General features: G+C 41.8%; 1 pseudogene; it reads right to left on the bottom strand.

Moving 5' to 3' along the window:
- Window positions 1–1,267: 1,267 nt before the first annotated feature.
- LOC113747920 (uncharacterized) lies at window positions 1,268–1,400 on the bottom strand (annotated as a pseudogene).
- Window positions 1,401–17,913: the final 16,513 nt, after the last annotated feature.

Below are 17,913 nucleotides of genomic sequence, written 5' to 3'. Positions count from 1 at the left end.
AAAGACAGGCCCTTGACTTAACTCCCTTCAGTTCACACAATTCACCCTGAAGTGAACTCTGTGTGTACGTGAAAATGTGTGTATTTGCGCATGACAACGTACTTACTGTAATGGGAGGAAACATTTGTCGGTTGAGCATGTGCATATGGTCTTTGCACAGAAGCGTGTCAGTGTGCATTTCTGTGTGTGTGTGTGTGTGTGTGCCATACAGATTAGCTTCTGATCCTTTCGTAAACCAGAAATCAATAGGTCTCAGTCTGTATTCAGACGGTTAGGCAGACAGTTCTGCTTCAAAACATTCAAACATCACATCTACTCCGCATTCAGAGCACACAAATGTCTTTCTGACATCTATGAAAGACGCAGAGAGAAAGAGAGAGGAAGAGGCGAGAGGGGGGCAAAAAATGGAGGAAGAAAAGAGAGCAGGAGGGAGCAGGTCTATTTTTGACAATGGCTGTGGCATTGAAACACACACAGCCCCCGTCCATTGGCCATGAGGGTGAGTCTTCAAGGGGGGGACACCCCTACCAGAACCCGGAGCATTGGGGGAACCCGTGGAGCTCATTCTCAAGCATCCTTGTTACGAGAATTTTTTAAGAAGAACCTTTGAATAAGGAGGACTGGATTCAAAGTATCAAAGTTTAAGTTGAATTTAATATTCTTGTACAAGAAGGAGCATTTAACAGTGCAACACACAAGAGGGTTACAGAGAAAAGGCTCCTCGAGGAGCTCTGTCAGGTGGTTCTTATACAATTCTTTCTCAACATGGGCTGTCTCGGACATCTTCCCACTAACAATTTCTTTTTTTGGTTTTCCCCTTAGTAATGAGCATTATGTTTCTTGTCCAAAATGATACTTCCCTTAACCTCTCTTGTTAAGTCTCTCTTGTCCTTGAACAATTTTTAATTACCTTTCCCTGCCAGCTTCAGCAAACATATGCTAGATAAGGGAAGTACACGAGATATGCAAAATACAAAATACACACACACACACACACTCCCTAATAGGGTTAAAACATCTGCAGCCCAGTACAATCCTAATTTTTATAACAATCCTCCTCCCCTGGGTCACGTCAGAACCAGGCGTACCAGGTGAACCTGCACACCCACCAGCATCTGCAAGGGCAGGAGTTTCATGCCCCTGGTAGACCTTTACAGTTAGAGGTTAGTGCTTCAGGAATGTTTTTTTCTTCTCTTTCATTGTTATGTTCGACTTGGAGCTGCCTCCCTGGCCACCTGCATCACAACCCTGTCTACTGGCCGGGAGGATGAAGGTGATCTTTACAACTGCAAAATTTACAGAATTTACAGGGGTCAGTACAACAGGGAGTGCAATAGCAGAGCCTCACCCTGAGTGACCCAACTTCCTTGATCGAGGCATCTCCCCTGCCAGGTAATTATGAGTTGAAAATGTCAGTGCTCTGTCAGTACATTTCTGCTTTCACAAAAATAAAACAAAAATAAAAACTTTAATCACGTTGAATCAATTTGACTGCATCACCCAACCCTGTCCACTGGCTGGGAGGGTGAGCCAGTGCCCGCCTGGCAGCCTTGGGGTGACCTTGATGGCTGTCATTCACAACAGACTGGCATTGACACCATGTATGCATGTAAGCTGATATGGGAGTTGACTGTGTTGCTGAAATGGAAAAATAAAACAAAAACGACTAATTTAATCTTCATATTGGCCCAACCCCGTCCATCGGCTGGGAGGCAACACACAAAGACAGACAGACGGTCGGAGGGTGATGGAGCTGGAGACATCAGCTCTGGATAATAGAAACACAAAGAGAGAGAGAAAGAATTAAGAGAGAAAAAAACACAGACACATAGTATAGAGCAATTTTTGACATCTATAAAGACAAAGAAAGGCCTTTCAAGCCGTAACCTCTGTTGACAAAGACAAAGAGAGGTAGAGACAGAAGGGTCACAGCAAATAGAAACCAATTTTGAATCAAGTTTGCTGTGCTGAACAATTCAAACCTAAATCCAAACCAGGTAACAGTGAAACTGCCTTTATATACCACCTTTTTATTCACCCTCTGCGGGGTCAGTGGCCATATTAAAAGCTTTGTGGGTGTTCGTTTCACAGGAACATATACTTTAGTTTGATCTTAACAGCTGATTTTTACATGAACACATGTTCACACCAAGGAGTACAACGAAATCCATCCGTGCACCAAGGTAGAAAAAGGTGCCAGAGGCTGGCTAGAGGCTAGCTCGCGGTGCTAACTTGCAGAAAATCATGAACACGTTGACACTAGTCAGTCACCTCTAAAATCTCTTGTTACAGGGGAGTAACCTACATAAGTTCATCCATTCACTGGGTCAGGCTTGCTGTTATTGATTTCTAAGTATCAATTAGCTACCAATCGTCAGTCGGCGAGCTTGTTCACACAGTTTATTCAAGAGATGCGTTTGCTAGCTTCCTCTATTTTGGATTCTTAGGCCCTCCATGTCCTTACAGCTCAGCACTAAGAAAGTTTGCTATAGTAAACTGAGCTGAAACCAGAACTTCCAGGTTCTAGATGTAGGAATCGCATGTACTTTTGTTACTGCGCACAACCTCGGTACAGGAGTGGATCTATTCCCAGGGTCATTTGTTTCCAAGCTCAGCGTCCTCTTCATGTGCCACAATAAGGAGACCTTTAATGGGATAATATGTTGAAATTGCCGACCTATGTAATACTCCTACGTCCTAAAAACTTCCAGGCAAGGCAGTTTTCTTCAAACACTGATACCTCGACAGTGCCTCAACAGATTTTTACCATTCAACCTGCATCTGGTCTGTGTAATATTAGTTTTACTTTAATGTGTAAAGAGGTCACTAGGTCATTGAAATCCAAAAGGATGCATCCTCTGGGATCTGTTCAGAGAATATAAAGGTAATCCACTGAATTTATCTCATGCAGTGTGCAAGTGCGCATGTACAGCTGAGAAATACAGCAGAATTAAAGGAAAAACCAGCAACTAATGGGAATTTCTTGATCAGTGTTTTGTCTAAATGATGCGCTGAAGTTTTGATCAAGCGGAAATGTTAAACTGCTGGTAGCATGAGATGAAATGTGACCCAGGTCGTCGGGATCCAAACAATTTCTGTGCCCCATTTGATGCCGATCCAGTTGTTGAGATGTTTCATGCTCTTGCCAACGTGTACAAACACAAACAAAAAAATGGGAATTGATGGCAAACATGAGGATAACAGGATGAGTCACACAGACAGACACAAAAACTGTGTGTATATGGACAAAAACAGGCGGTCTGCACACACACACATACAGAGAGAGACTGTACATTCAGGGTTCATCTTGTATGCTGAGCCAACACTGGCGCAGAGGGACTGGCAACGCTTGGTTGACTGGCTGGGATTGGCAGGATTGGTGTAAGGTGATTGAATGAATCCATTGGAGTAACATGAGAGTATGGTTTTTATTTCCGGAAAAAGGAAAATCACATTATACTGTGAATCAGGTTTAACTGCTGAAATTCCAGCTGAACTGCTCACCCTGCTGAACGTATGTAAAGTCCTCTGCAGCACGGTGAACACATAACATGAAGGACCAGCTGCTGTGTTGAGTGTATTACCCAGCATCCCAACGTTTTTCCAATTTATTTTTATTTCCTATGATTGATGTCCTGCCTTGGTCTCCATTCACTTCCAAAAGTGCTTGAGATAATCAATCAGTGAACATTTTTATTACCTTTATTTACAGTAAGCTGCTGAAAATTCTTCATTTTTGGAGGGTTCAAGGATGTTACGATGATATTTGAGCGAGTTAGCAAACATCATGAAGTATTGCTTATTGTTTATTATACAGTCACCATAAAAATCAATCATGATTGGTCTATCAAAACCAAATATGAAGCCTCTGTCAGTTGATTTTCGTAGGTAAGAGCAGCAGTACTGGTTCAGCAGAGTCGATAATATAATCGTCCGACTCCCTGCGAATGTAGAGTCATAAACTTCTGATGCGATTGATTTCCCTAAAGCGCGGGTAAAAAGAAAAATCGATACATCAAATCACAGTGTTAAAACGTGGAAATATTAAACAAACCTAATGTGTAATTTGTTAGCAAAATGAAAAGAAATCATTGGGTGTCAAGAGATCATCCGATTCTGTTTGTTACCTTCCACGCCCGCACGATCTGGAAAGCTTTTAAAGAGCTGCCATCATGGGGAAATTAGAGACTTGTATCAAACGGTGTCAGATATCTATTATTACTCACCCCACATCACCCTTAAGAAAACAAAGTCTGTAAATATCACAGATATCAGTATTGTGTATAGAACCCACAGAACCCCTGAGACGATGCTGCTTTTAATTATTGAATGAAGTAAGTAGTAGTGCTTATAAAGAATCTTTCTCGTCATTGCCTGCCACGCAAGGTGCCAACTGCTCATTGGAAGGGATCTAATCATTCACACACCGATGGCGTAGCCTGTGGGGGCAATTTGGGGTTCAGTATCTTGCCGAAGGGCACCTTGACATGCAGACTGTAGGAGCCGGGGATCAAACTACGGCTCTTCTGATTAGTGGATGATCCGCTTTACCTCCTGGGCCACAGTCAAGACACAGCCGCCCTATTCTAGTTGATCACGAAGGTGCATTAATGATGAAAAGGACCAGATGAACACAATAGACAGGCACCTCTGAATCCACTCCAGTCCAGTCAAATTTCATCCCATATTTGCTGGTAACAGCTGATAAAAAATATGAGTACAATAAGGATGAATCAGTTTTACGAAGGACTTAGATGACACGGACCTTGTGAAATTTGAACTGAAGTAGCACTAACACCAGCTTCGGAAAGGTTTTGTGGCGACAGCGCGGATATTCTGCTGTAATAAGAGTTACTTTTCACAGATAAGGGAGGCAATCCTTGAGTTTCTCAAAGGATTGCTGCTCCTCTGGCTCCCAACTGATTTATTCAGCAAAAACATTATAAGGAAGGTGTGGAAGGACAACAGCATGGGACAGCATGCAAATGGGATAAAAGCCACACACACTCACATACATATACATATAGATATACATATATAATGGGTACAAACAAAATACAATATTAAACAAGGACACTCATTGGCTCACACACATATTCTACATGCGCTCAACCCCCATGCACCACACACACACACAGTCACAGAGGGAAATGGTTGACATTGCAATTTGCCAGTGACTGTGCAGTCGGCTTCATGTCAGTCCAACTAGCGAGAGACTGGGCCAGGGACAGCCAACACACACAAACATAAACCCCCGCATCCACACACACACACACACAGTTAATTGATTCACAGTGCTGTGAGACAGACAGAGATGGTGAGCATAATAAAGAGAGTGAGATGGAAACATGTTTACAGCATATGCATGTTTGAGAGAGCATCTCCTCTCGAGACCACAGCAGAGGGATTTTAAACACATACAATACATCCTCCATGCCGTGAAATATTCACTTTTGTGAATCCAGGTCAAAGCTACGATCCCCAGTTGACTTGGCCCATCAAGAGATGCATACAAAGCTCGAGAGAATTTTGCTAGAGAAGACCTTAAGGTATGTTCATAGTGAATGCAAGGTGAATTAATTGCCTTTGCACATAAAGTCATAATGCGAATAAGATGCCGAGGTCGAGGAAACGTCATGTTTTTCCTGTACTGTAAGACTGCCAACACAACCATGCACTGTACACTGCCGCTGCAGCCAGAGCAAGCATCTGTACTTTTGGCCGATTTTACACGAGATGAAGATGTTGACAAAGTTACACGATCAGAGAACATATAGGTCAGACACACAGTTGGCTGATAGTGTTGGATCTCAGTTGTGTGGTACTTTTTCCAATTAGGCATGACACACTGATGGCGACGAGGTTGGTTCACACTAACTTCACCAAAAAGCCTTCAGTCACTCTTACCAATAAGTTGTGGGAGAGAGCAGAAAGTAAGTTGGAAAGTTGGAGAAAAGTGGTATCACTTCATTAAACAGACTTATTTCTCAACAGTGATTTGAAACGGTTGGAAGAAAAATGATGTTGTTCTTGTCGATAGCCTTGCGAGGCAGCCAGAAGCACAAGGGAATCAATTTTGCCAGGCTTCAAGCGTCCAATCAGACAGCGAACATCCAATCACAAAGTTAGATAGGGGGCGTCAGATCGGAAAACCTTTCTAAAGGGCAGTTACAAACAGCATGTTTTGTGATTTGATTTGGAGGATTTGCTGCTCTGAGTGAAAAACAAAGCTCACTGCATTGTACCGGAGAAGGGCGTTACTCAAGAATAGAATAGATACTTTATTATTTATTTTTTTGACATGCATATTACCCAAAATACAACCACACAAACAGGGTTCAAAGACATGCAAATGTGGAGAGATGGGTGCACCACCTCGGCAGTGCATGACGGACTTGAACCGTCCACCCTCAGGTCCCCAAGCCAAATCCCGACAGGCAGAGCTACTGCTGCCTCCAAAACTTTATATCAGGCAGGTGAATCTCTTTGTAAATTTTGCATTGTTTGCGTGAAGAGAATACCGAAAAGGGAATAGAGGAATGGAAGAACATCTTTGGCTATGATGCAGCAGAATGATGCAAGGCATTGATGATTGATTGAGTTTATGCTGAAACACTCTCAATCGAGAACAGGTGATGATGGTGTAGCGAGGTGACTCTGGGACCTCCAACAGATGGCTGAACATGAGAGATGAGCGGGGGAGCATTCGTGGTACTGGCAAAGGACGAGTTTTGAATAGTTGTTGGACATGATTGGTTTTCCCACCACAGGGTAAAACAGGTTTGGTGAGCTGTGTGTTAAAGCGTGCACCGCTGTGGGGAGAGTATCCGTAGAATATGTGAATCACTCTTCCCAAACTTTCGGCCATGAATTACAAATGTGTTACACACTCAGTGTGTTGTTGATGCAGAAAAGTGGCTCATTCTTTGTCTCCTTTCCTTGAAGTGCTTGAGTCTCTTCCCTCTCCTCTTATGCCCTCTTTCGTCAGAGGTCTTACTCAAAGAGCCACTTACACACAAAAAAATTGTATTTTTAACCATGTTATTGTTGAATATTGTACATAGGATTCACATATTAAACCCACTTTCCTCCTTCATCCCTCTGAGGTGACCCAAAGGAATTAATTTATGCCAACTATTGCTGGCAGAAGACCCAAACCCATCACTGTTGCACCACCTGTGCACCCGAGCATTTTGCACGGATCCGGCAGTTTTGACATTCAACGAACATCGAGACACTTTAGTGGGAAGAGAACGAGTTGCCGCATAATGATGCAATAGCAGCTCCAAAGATGATAGCTCCATAAGCATGTCAGATTTACATGTAATGTGGGGATGCAGACTTTCAAATTGTCTAATTAAATGCCAACAGACCCACAGAAATTCTAAGTAAAGCCTGGCCTAGCTGCAAAACATGCAGGAAGATAGAGTTGTCTGGGGGGTCTGTTTAGCACATTTAATTCATTTGACACTTTAAACAGTTTCTTAGTATCAACAAGCCTGACTTATAACTAGACTATTCATTTTTTACAGTAGCCCTGAGAGCTCAATGCACTACAGCTTCAGAGAACACATAACATAACATGACATAACTCACTAACTCACGCAAATACAGAAATGTAGCACAAATGACAACAAAGACGGTTTCAAGGGGACACTAAAAAGACGTGGTTTTGTTACTCTGACTGAAGTTTGATTGAAGTATAAGTGTTACAACCTTGACACACATAAACGTCACGTCTGGAAAATCAGTTCAAATCAGTTCTTTATAGAGAAATCAGTCCACAGGGTGTTTTAGGCAACTGAGAAAGTCATGGAAGTGAAATAAATGTAGTAAAATAAATAAGCAATGAAATATATATGCAAATAAATAAGTATCAATTGAAAAAGTAAATATTTTCATTACATTTTTAAATGAATTCTGAGTATCAACATGTTTTATTTTCATCTACATCTAGTCTTTGATATTTTCCAACCAATGATTAACCTAAAAATAGGGGCTGGAACTAGAAAATGTTTTGAAAAATTACTTATAGCTGAAATATATGGAGCTTATTCGGCTGTATTTAAGTATATACAGTTAGTGAGGGGTGTCCTGCTGTAAGAACAGAGAAGTGTTTAGATCCTTTTTCCCCAATATAAAAGTCTGACGTTGGTCAGAGTGGTTTGAGCTCAGAAGAGATGGGAGCTGTCAGTCTATTTTAAATGATGATGGACAAGCAGCAGGAACTGTTCAAGGAATCCGGTCAAAGGCAAACCAAGCTGAGGAGTGTTTAAAAAATGTAGCTGGCTCCTGGTTACCGCTGTGCGTGGGTGGCATCAAGTTTTGTGGACGCAAAACAATCAATTAAAAGTGTTTCAAAAGAGGCAGCAGCAGAGGATCCCTGCTGTGGTGGCGTAACTAATAAATCTATCCTGGACTGACTTGCTTTGCACATATCACCTCTCACACCGCCGACATCGAGTGTGATTCGATGCCAGAATAATTCATGCTTTCAACTTAAGCCTCCGAAAAAAAGAGAACGTACCATTACTGGAGCACACAAAGCTCTCTCAGGGGAAATTAGGGTGTTCATTGCCACGTTGGAATTCAGAGACACACTGAACTCGGCCAGGAGGAAACTGAGGAGAATATCATAGTGTGGCAGCGATCAGAGAAAAATTAAGTAAGTTTACAAATTGCTTGAGTGTAGAAACTAAGAGGATCACATATTTAAGCCAGAAATCCATTAGAAAGGCTGTAAAGCAGTGTGGATTTATCTTACACGAATCAGATTTACACCATAATCTTCTCCCATATCATTACTAATCTTTCTTATTTAATCTTGTCTGTAGATGACGATAACACTGGTCAGAAAAGTGGGCGAGGTGATGACACACACTCCACACACAGTCCACTTTTTCCTTTGAAAAACATTCGGGTGTTATTAAAAGCTGCTTCGAGCTTCTCTGGAGGTCAGTGTTTATTTTGCACTATATGAATGATACTGCCTTACGGTGCAAATTTCCAAGTACCAAACTTTACAGAAACAACGATTCCTCTGCAAAGAACACAGCGAGGGCGCATTAATATATTTAGTTTCGTCTCTTTTTTTTCTTGCCTTGCTGCTGCAGTTTTCCCCCCTGAAGATCAATAAAGTTCATCTTATCTTATCAATATGGTTTAGAGACATTTAAGGGAAGAGAATGAAATGAATGAAAAATGAAATGGAGCCGCGGAGGCAGAACAAAATGTTTGCTAGTTGTGGCCTGAAAAACACACACACACACACACACACACACACACACACATACATACACAATAAAATGGCAGCTTTGAAAATGGGTTATTGATTTGTGATCATGCCTGCAGTGGCATTTCAATCCTTTTTAACCAGCAGAGGAAATTCCATTAAGCCATTTATTAGAAATGTCACCACAACTGCTGTGTGTGTGTGTGGGTTTGCTGCTTCCTGTGTGTGTAAGCCTATTTTTTTTCTTCTCAGTTGTATGTATGAAACATTTACAGGTGGAAATGTACATGCCATGTGTGTTTGTGTGTACCTACCACCCATCCTGCAGGGAGTTTCAGGGAAGGTTCAGACAAGAGTAGAACAATCACCAGAAAGAACAGAGAGAACAGGAAGGTGGAGAGCAGTCTCAACGGGGGGAAGGAGGGAAAGAAAGGGGAGCGAGAGAACAGGACAGACAAGTCAAAGAGAAATAAAAGAGATTGAGAGATTTTGGTAAAAATATCAAGTAAGTCAGACAAGAGGGAAACAGTGGGAGAGAGCAACAAACACAAAGAGAGGCATGGTGCAGCTGAGAGTGGAGACATAATACAGGAGGGAAGACCTTTACATTTCATTGTCAAACCACAGCATATATTCTGTACACTCGATTTTTAATTATTTATTTGATCTTTTTATGATAATATCACGTTATTATTGTCATAAACAGTATTAATAATGCATGTAGTATCTGTGACGTCAGCCAGAAATATCTGAAGAGCCGTTTTGAATCCTCTAGCGTTACCATCTTGGCCGTCCTGCCTCTTCCCTCCTCCTTGCTAATCTAAAAATGGGCAAAGACGTGGACCTCAGGTGGGCTGAATGCAGCCTGGGTGCTCAAACAAGCCTCCTGTACCGGCCCCCACATGTCAGTCAAAGCGACCACACTGTTAATTCTGCATGACTTAAAGTGGGTATAGAAACCAAAACCTTTTTTGCACCAGGCTGTAAACATTTTAACATGTTGCCTCATGGAAACTGACTTGTTTTGGAGCCAGCTTCAAGTGGCCGTTCGAAGAACTGCAGTTTTTCATTGGCTTCACCTCACAGTCACTTAATTATAGCCTAGTTCATGGTTAGCTGGTTGGTTATTGAGACCAGTCGGTGTTAAAAGTTTGTGCAGCTACTGGGTGACACTGTAGGGCAAATATTACTATTTTCCCAAGCTAGAGTAGAGATAAAAATTTGTGCTATGGTCAGGCCAACAAAGCAAACAACCCTAGGTACACCTACACAGGTGTTTTCACTTATGTTGCTTGATTAGACCTCTTCTCAGGTGTTCAGACTGTGCTTGATTGACAACTGTCTAACCCCTAAAATACACTGCACTGCACGGGTGCGTCTCCGTCGGCCACTGAGTGTTGCGAGAACGCACGAGATCTCTCGAATTCACGCATAATTGCGCGATATTGCCAGCTGTAGTCTCTTTGACTCCTGCAATGACATTCCACGCCTCATCTTTTTTCTGGTGTCCTTATAAAAAGGATGAGGTGTCATAAATGATAGATTGATTTTGGACCTCCAGAATCAACTTCTCCTCATCCATGGGGTCAACGGGGTGAAAAGAAGTCTGAAAACCTCTGACCTGTTGATTTCAGGTCGCCCCCACCCATTATGACGTGTTCTTGTAATGAAACTGGATCCGCGGTGAACACGGAGTATTTTATTTTGAAAATCAACCGGGGTTTTATTTTGTATTTTGGGGCCGATTTCCTTCCCTGCACAATCTGTTCTGTGCTGAATTTATGCGCCGTGCTCCGGCGTCCGTGAAAAATAGAAGCTCTGCGTATGTGTTGCGGAGGGCTGCCGGACGCCGCAGTCGTTCTGGAGCCATGACGCAGCGGTACCGGAGACTGTGTGAGCTGACACATTGACTAACATTGAAACGTATCGGCTCCGTCGCCGTTCCGCATGCAGTGTATTTTAGGTGTAATTCAGACTACACACAAATGACATTTTGACATGCCTCAGTAGGAAAAGCACAGGTATAAATAATAAAACTGAATTACTCAGCTGCTTCTGAGTCCCGGTAATGTGCAAGCTGGCTCACTGTCACGGCTTACCGGGACGCTTGAATAAAACCGAGCCATCGTTATTAGGAGTTATTAATAACAACTGTGCTTCAGCTACAATGACAAGTCAAAACGTCTGCCGTGGGAAAGGCCTATATCAGTTAGATAATCCTAACCTGACAAACGCTGGGTGTCGGGAAACTTAAATGAGCTGTTAGCACCACGGTGGCTTATTTTATCCCGTGTCGCGTGTCATAGTGGGAGACAAACGATGCAGCATCTGTGAAGCCAAAGACTAGCACGTCAGAGTCTTTTCTTTTTCTCCTCTCAACGAGTTTGACAACCTCCACAGCTTCAGAAACACTCGGTTGTACAGCGGTGTTACAGAAATAAACAATCTTGGGCAGAGTACAGACGCAGGCTTTGCAGAGAGCACACAAATCCAAGCTTATTTTGGCCTGTTATCAAGTTACCCCGCTGAACTAACATTAATTAAAAGGCAGCTGATATGAGCTGCATCCGCCAACGTTTGTCCTTTTAAACCAGTGGAAGTGACGGTCAGATAATGAGAGGCGGCTAGCTGAATGTTTTGCACATTAAGCTTTGCTAATAAGAGAAGAGAGATAAGAGGTTCGTTAACGCTGGAGCTCAGAAAATTAGACTGTTACTGATCCTTAGTATCGGCATCCACTACACTACTAGAGTGACATAGACGGAGATAGAGGGATGAAGGGAAGCCATGACAGAAGCAAGAGAGATCAACGCTAGGAAAAAAAATAAGTTTAGTTTCTAGAGAAAAAATAGTCACAGATGAAGTCTTTTACACTCTAGAGCTGTGTGAAGACATCTAAGAAAAGGCCCTGATGTACAGTATGTTGCAACGCGCACAACATCTGAGGCATAAGAGAGAAAATGTTCTTTGATGAACTTCTCACTGAATTACACAGAAATCTACTGTAGACGTGAACCGAGGGCAAGAAAGGCAGAGACAAGAAGAAGAGACCAAAATAATTTCCAGTGTGCCGGTCGGTAGCGTAGTGGGTTAAGCGGCCGCCCCGTGTGTGGAGGCTTCAGTCCTCGCTGCAGCTGGCCCCGGTTCGAATCCCGCATCAGACGGCTAATTTACTGCGTGTCACTCCCGCTCTCTCTGCTTCCTGTCTATCTTCAGCTGTACTATCATAAAAGGCCAAAGAAATAATAATAATTTCCAGTGTCTGTGCATGTTAACATGTTTGTGCAGACGAGCTTGATTTAACACAATACTTGACATAGACATGTTGAGTTTCAAGCAAAGGATAAAAAGAAAACAGGTTCATGGTTGAGATGGTCTCTCGCCTCCTCTGTGTGTACTATAAAAGAGGCAGTTTATGTTGCTCCTCAGTTCCTCCCTCCTTCCTTCCCGTCTTTCCTAACATAAATCATTGCTGACAGTCAATAAGCTCCTTGTCTAAAAGTTTTTAAGTGGCCACCGAAAGGTCAGAACGTCTCTGATACCTCAGAGAGAGGTACGAGAGCTGAGATACAGACTATCTGCTGTCTAAGCAGCCGGAGCAGTGACAGTGATCCAACGCTCCACAGACTGCAGCCGGGTCCTTCTTTGCCTTCAAGATACAGAACTTATCTGGATCGGAAACTCTAAGGCGATAAATGACAAAGTCAAAAATGTATTCAGTCCAATAAATCTTTTACTGTTAACCCTGGAACTTCCCGTTCTATAAGTTGAGATGCTGTTTGTCACCCCAAATATATGAAAATTATTATTATTTTTTTCTTTTTAATGTTTTGATATTACAGATGATTTTAAGTGTGTAAGATTTAAGGGGCTCCTTTTACAGAATATATCACAAATATATAATAAATAATGCAAAATGCATAATGTTTTCATGAGTATATTCACCAAAAAAAATCAGAATTAACATTTTTATTATTATTTTTACCTTAGAACAAGCCTTTTTTTTAAAGTCTTCACACTATCCAGATATGTTGATATTTTTTAATACAACATGTTTAATGTGAAGCTTGTCATGGTTTTGGTGGTTTATAATTTAGTGTTTCCTGTTTTATTTTGTAGTTCTCCCTTCTCCTTGTGTCATGTGTCTCTTTACTTCCTGCCTTTGTTGTTTGTTTCCCCAGCCATTTTAGACTGTTGCACCTTGATTAGGTTCACCTGTGGTTGATTAGTTTCATCTGTGGTTGATTAGTTTCACCTGTCGTCTCTAGTCACTGTTTTCCTTGTGGTTTCATGGATTGGATTCATCAGCTGCTTTTTTGTTCCAGTAAGTCTTTCAAATTAGTTTTGTTCATTACCCTTGATGGCTCCATTTTAAGTCTTCTTCCTTGAATCAAAATTGTGACAGATGTGCTCTCTGTTAATCACACATTCGATAGTATGTAGAGTACAGAAGTTAGAACAAAACATTCATGGTCGATGTAACTAGTGGATAAAGTCTCCATCATGTTCTCCTTCTCCTAGTGACAATTGTACAGATGCGTTAAGTTAAAGAACACATTTATGCAACAGCAAAAAGTGAACACACCTGGTTGGTGCTGACGTGGTTTGGTACCATGCTACGTCATGGACAACAAACCTTCTCTGCACATGGCTCACCTGCTGCTGTTCAAAGCAAATAGACCTTTTTTCACAGCAGCCATTTTGACATGATAAAGTAAACACAGGTGTTTCCAATGATACTAATTAAGGCTGTGCTGCATTTATTGACCTGAATGGAATGGAGCCTTAGTTAACTCAGTATCATTGGCAACACCTGTGTTTACTCTATTTCATGTCAAAATGGCTGCTGTGGGAAAAGGTTTATTGTGGGTGAGAATATCCAAAATGCAAGTTTTGTTATACGGGCGACTTTATAAATATACATAAATATATCTTCCTGTAAGATTAAGAAAGAAAGAGAGTCAGGGCAAAAATAAGATGGGGAATTAAATAGAAAGAAGAAGAAATGGTATAATGTATTCAAATAAAATATAATGCTTGCTCCTGTCTTTCTGTGGGAAACAGCTGTCTTCTGTGACTTTTTCTGCACCAGCACAGTGTGCAGCTTGTTAATTCAAGAGAAAGAAAAAATATTGTTTGCCTAGGACTCGTATTGAGTACTGTTTTTAATACCAGTATTTAAGTCTAAAATTCTGGTATCGTGACAACCTTAGACCATCCCAAGACCGGCCCCACTTGGGCCACTTTGTGGATTTTCTATGATTGTAATTAAGTGACCAGCTGCTTTAGACGTGTGTTGTTGTTTTTTTAGCTTGACATCTGTTGCTCTGAAGCAGCTGTCAGTTTAGTTGAGTGGTTGAGCAATTACTCGGTGGAATGAGTTTTGTACCATATCATTTTAATTTCACGAATTTCCAACATTTCTTTTAAACCACAGAAACCAGAAGTACTTTCTAACAAACGCATGTTCTAGGTGTGTATTTGCGCTGTGTTGCGAGGACACGCGCTCCGTTTCTATTTGTGAGACAGATGGCACGGTGGAAGAAAAATCTATAAACTCATCTTCTTTTCACTTCAAGGCAAACACACTGGTTTTATATGTTCTGCTTTGATTTTGTTCGCCATTATATGAATGCACACACTCCAAACTTTGCACAAAAAGTTCTGCAACAAGGTCTGTCTGTCTGTCTGCCTCTACCACCCAAACGTCATTTTATAATATCAGGATCTTCTTATTCCAGTCGACCTCTGTTCTGTCATGTTTATATTTTTCTGCGTGCTACTGACTGATTGCTTCTTATACTCGAGTGATGATGGACAAAGAGAAGGCGGTCTCAGCATTTTATGTGTGAGTGTATATGAGAAAAATGACCGGTAATGGTTGAACTGTTGAAATTGTTAGTGATGGTGAAAGATGTCTCATCCAGAGAGCTGAGAGGTGCAGCTCTGTGTTTGTGATCCAAGCTGTGTGCCCAGACGTCTAAATGAAGTGTGAAATGACAAAATTGTGGATAGATAATTGATGGATGGTGATGAGTGAAAGTTATGGAGAATGGTGGGATAACGGTTGGGGTTTTCATTGCTATGATTTTCCAATCTGCAGAGAATTGTGGAACAGTCTGTGCTTTATTATTAGTTTAATTTACTTTCATGAGTAAAGCAAGTGACACCTCTGGGCCGACTTCAGGACCAGTAAGGGGATACACAAGGTAGCAAGTGAGATGCATGTTTGTAAGGTGGGTGCACTCAGGTGGTGAGTAAATTGCAGTGATGGATCTGAAGCTGCAATACAAAAGGGAAAACAAAGAATAACTGACCTAAATAGGTATTAAGTCCATCTGTATGTGTTGCCCTTCTTATGTAGTTCGCCAACATCTTCTTACCTCTGGCTTCAAGCCTTTGAAGAACTCTCAGGCAACCAACCAGTGTTAAATAGAGGTGATGATGATGATGATAAATGATTTACTGTCTCCATGGGAGTGTTTTTATTTCCTCTTTATAGAGGAGCAGCATCAGTATCTTTGCTGCCATGCCATGACAGCACACACACTCATACTCTACACACTCTGTCACCACCTTTGTCTCACCTTTTTGACTTTTCTCCATCCATTACCACCACACACACGTCCACACATTACACATCACAGTCACATGTACATAAAGTTTTTGCATTCAACATCTGGACTTAGCAGACCGGTCTTCTCGGAGAAGGTGCACTGAAATGGAAAACTGTCAGAAAGTTTTAAAGTCAGACTGGATGCACACAGAAACACATTGTTAATTTAAAAACTCAGCATTCATTGTGTCTGTGTTTATTACTGCAGCAGTAAGGCGAGCTCTTATCAAACAACATCCATGATTTGGCTGGACATATGTATTTCATTGATGTTATTACATTAATAACTGAAAATGTGGTTTGGGTCCATCCTATTTACACAGCAGCTTATCCTAATCATGGTTATACAGGGCTGCTCCCAGCTGACACCAGTTCATCGCAGGGCTGACACATGGAGACAAACAACCATTCACACTCACAGAATCACCAACTAACCTTTTAACTTGCATGTCTTTGGACGTCAGCCTCTATGGCTGTGAGGTGAAGCCTATGTGGAAGTGCCAAAACCTGCAGTTCCTCAAACACCTACTTGAGGCAAGCTACAGGGTAAGTCAATCTCCATAAGCCCCCATACAAGCCCCCCTACAGCTTGGTTTCTTTCTAGTTTCCACATTTGATTCACCGGTAAGTTCTGTTACAGATGGCTTGTTTGAGCAACCAGCCTTTATTCAACCTACCTCAGGTCTGTCGATGATCCACATCTTTGCAGATTTTTGGATTAGCCGGGAATAGGAGGAGGCAGGACTACCAACTTGGCAGCAGCCAGAGCTGCAGATTTGGAGCTTCAGATCGGCTCTTCTGGATTTTTGGTTCCAGTTTGCAAAAATGTAACGTGTTCTTTTCTGCTGCCCAGACTTCAGAGATCACCTTTTTACATCATACTCACCAATGACTAGTTAAGGTGGATGTATCTGGCAGAGACTTAAATAAAATGATTGCCATGTACAGAGCATCATGTCCTGTCACTGCATGCTGTCAAGTTAAATCTTTTCAGATGCTCTTTGTTCAGAGTCATTAGTCTAACAGCTTATTTCCTCCACTCTTCGACCATCTGCGGATGCTTCTTTTGTCCATATGAGACGCACTCAGACATGTCATTTTGAGATTGATGGTTTCGAGTCTAGACTCTTAAATACTATGCAGCTCTTTTAAAAAGGAATACATTTGGGGTCCTTGATATTTTTACCATACTGAGAACCACAAATTATACGGCACACGTCAGATGGAGATGAGCAAATTATTGCACTTATAAGTCATGTTCTTTGAATCTTTTCAGCTTTTACCACCATGTTTCTCTTTAAAGTGTCTGTTCAACGTGTTATTGCTGCATAAAACCACAGAATCTAATGAGTAATACGCATAAGTATGTGTCTCAACTGCGGTCTTGCAGCTCATTGACTTTCAACTGCAGTTGTAGTGTAAGACGGAATATTTATGGGTCATGGGTTCATGATAAGGTTTAGAAATTTAGAGGCAGGGCTATCTAGTGACCAAGGAGACACTCACAGAATTAGACCAGACAGTGTTTTCTATCACTGACCGTTTGCCCTTGAATGTAACACAGAAACTTCAGTGCAATTCTCCGCTCTTGTTTCAGTTCTCACAGCTCCTGCAGCTCCTCTTTAGCAGGTGCCATTGTTGTTTTCGAGCAAACAGTCCCTCCTCACACACGCTCATGCTGCCAGTAGCATCCTTGTTGGATGCTGATTGGTCCAAACCACATTTTGGTTAAGCCTGAAAAGCTTCTCACACGTTCTTGTGACGTTGTCCAGCTGCATCTTGCGTCTTTCTTCGACGTCATAGAAACACATAGTATGAACTACAACTACAACATTACCACTGATCTGTGGTGAGTGCATCCCTTTTCTGTAACTGCTTATCCTTATCACGGACGTGTGGGGTTAAGCGAGAGGCGGGGTACATCCCAGTGAAGTCGCCAGTTCATCACAGGGCTATCTGTGCTTAGTGTAAATCAATATTAATTTACCAACAAAAAGGGAAGGGCTCATTCTGAAACATAAACAGAACTGTAATTAATCAGTGAAGGTATCTGTTGGTTTATATT

Source organism: Larimichthys crocea, chromosome XVI (genome assembly GCF_000972845.2).
Source record: "Larimichthys crocea isolate SSNF chromosome XVI, L_crocea_2.0, whole genome shotgun sequence".
In the NCBI taxonomy this organism is placed as follows: Eukaryota; Metazoa; Chordata; class Actinopteri; family Sciaenidae; genus Larimichthys; species Larimichthys crocea.
Note: the sequence above shows the minus strand (reverse complement) of the source record. Positions and strands in the feature narration are given on the sequence as shown.